Raw genomic sequence first — 2500 nt, forward strand, 5'->3', positions numbered from 1 at the left:
AAAATAGATAAAATAATGGAAAAAGTTATATCTACTACAATTACAGCAAAAGTAAAAAGACAATCTCAATAACAGTCCATATTTCAAAATTCTAGTTTAATAAAATCTAGAGATCAGGAAAATAAAAAAAATCTCAACTATACCAACACATCTATAAATGAAAATTTACCCTAGTTTCACACAAAAAGCATTTTTTGTAATATTCACAGATGATAATACTGGTGAAGTAGGCAAACAAGGAAAAGTAGAATATCTAAGAAAGAAAGAAAAAAAATCCCTTGCTCTCCGGTTTTTTTTTCTATTCCACAATAACAAATACTTGGAATAATGGAAAGTATCCAAACTGGATCTAAGCAAATAACTAATATAACTAATACAAAGTAATATCAATTATTGACCAAAACTGAATTTGTGGTATAAGCAAAGTCTGAGATTATTATCAGCTGATTCATAAGAATTCAAAAGTTGACAAAACTTCACTGGTAACTCTCTCACGCAGGACAAGTTTCAAACAAGTATCATTTACGTTTCCGAGACGTTTGTGTAACTGCTCAACAATGATTTCTGGCATATTTAGACTAATCATCTACAGCAAGAACAAGAATTTGCTGATCGCCCTCTTATAGTGACACATTATAGGCAAAAAACTAATTTCTGGCAAATGCTTAAATAAAACAATGTGACACAAACTTCATGCAACTGCTTAGAATTCTATATTTATCACAGATACACATGGAACTATATGTGGATACATACCATCACACCATATTTTGAGTTAGAGCATCAAAACAATAATAATAAAACAAGAAAATGAAAAACTATCTCTTACCCTGGAACTATTCTCTTTGTGGGTGAAGCTTTGTCAGTGGCAGTGCTGCCTATAAGTTCTGTTTCATTTAATCAATAAAAAAATCTTTTAATTTAACCCAAAGCAATGGTCTGGGTAACTTGGAGTGGCCACTATGGTAAGATTATATTATGTATACTGTTACAATCTATTCATATTCATAAATTGCACTTTATAATAAATATAAATAAATGGTGAACACAAAACCACAAGGCCAATAATAGCAAACAAAAACTGAACAACCTTTCATTCATTTTTTTTTTTCAAAGAGTGTTTCAAACAATATAAACTCAAAAATTAAGTTACTCTAAAATTTCTACTCTCTGATCTCTCTAAAATTGAGGTGCAAAATCAAGAATCAGAAATAAAATGTAACACGCAAAATGTCGGGTCAATACACACAAAAATTACGTATGTATTTCCATCCACATAAATATCATCAGCTGATAATCAATCTTAAGAAACATAACTATAACAATATAAAATACAAAACTTTACCTATACCATTAAATATAACAAAGATAATAATTAATCAACATCACAAAAACAATTACAACAAATGAAAACAAGTAATTCTACAAGTCAGTTTCCCTTTAAACTCCACTTCCCTCACGCGCACACAAGTAAGTTTCCTCAAACTCCGTAATTCCGGCACCGTGACCTACGAATCAGCACCAGGGAGTGGGTTTTGCGTCCTCCCCCCAAATGTGGGTCACACGCACCTCTTCCCAAAGATCCCACTTCAAGCCAGAATCCCAAAAGTCTCTTGTGCCTGCATTACGTGTCTTTTCCGAGTCTGGGCCGCTTAGCACTGTCACTTCACCGGCACCTTCCTCTGTGCGGCACTCCTGGCCTCGGCTCCTGGCTCTGGGCTAGGCCACAGTGCCACATCTGGTGCTTTTTTCTTCACTAAAGATCACTTTTACTTCCTTAAAGTGGGTTTATTTGTACCTTCACACACAAAAAGGCACTTGCAATCATATGCACACGTACACATATGCAACATGAATGTGTGTATATAAAACTTTCACCAAAGTTCAGGACAGACTTTTTTTTTCCTTTTTTTTCAGTTTGTAAAGTATTTCTGTCATTTACTGCATGATTTTTCCTCTTCCACTTATCTCCTTTATTGCATTTCACCATCCTAAACTTTCCATGCCTCCCTTGAATACGCTCTTTGGCCAATAACAAAGCTCGAAACGACAACAACAACATTGCAATTTCCTCTGCAACAAATAGGCCTATAAATATTCTCTTAAAAACGCATCTCATTTCCCGAGACAAACCTATAAGATCTTTTCTCCTTCCCTCTCTTTATTCTTCCGATGCCTTCGCTTATTTTCCCATCCGGGGAGCGAAACGTGGAAGAACTGGCTGAAAGATATGCCAAAAAAATATTCCTTTTAAACTGGCACTCGGCGGCACAGTGCCAAACATCACGTGCTCGACAGCCACCAACCAGGGCGCTGAAAAGAGCAGGAAGACGGAAAGAACGAGAAAAAAGGGACGGAAACAAGGCGAAGAAGGCGAGCCGAGAAGGGGCGGCCGCGAGATGGGGAAAAAGAAGGAAATGCATTCCGTCAATACGCATTTTGCAACGAACATGGCTGAACGTTCGCCCTCCGCCTCCTCCTCCTCCTGCTTTTCCCTTCC

General features: G+C 36.6%; 1 protein-coding gene across 3 annotated transcripts in view; it reads right to left on the reverse strand.

The window, feature by feature from the left end:
- LOC125041735 (mucin-5AC-like) overlaps positions 1-2500 on the reverse strand; it is a 20942-nt gene that overhangs the window by 18266 nt on the left and 176 nt on the right. Inside the window, exon 1 of one of the 3 annotated variants that reach the window (XM_047636986.1) lies at positions 830-910. The exons of the other annotated variants lie outside the window; for them this stretch is intronic. The gene's annotated coding sequence lies outside the window, so the exon portion shown is untranslated. Of the gene's footprint in view, positions 1-829; positions 911-2500 lie in introns of those variants that run through there. 3 annotated transcript variants of the gene reach the window in all.

Source organism: Penaeus chinensis, chromosome 31, assembly GCF_019202785.1.
Source record: "Penaeus chinensis breed Huanghai No. 1 chromosome 31, ASM1920278v2, whole genome shotgun sequence".
Classification (NCBI taxonomy): domain Eukaryota; kingdom Metazoa; phylum Arthropoda; class Malacostraca; order Decapoda; family Penaeidae; genus Penaeus; species Penaeus chinensis.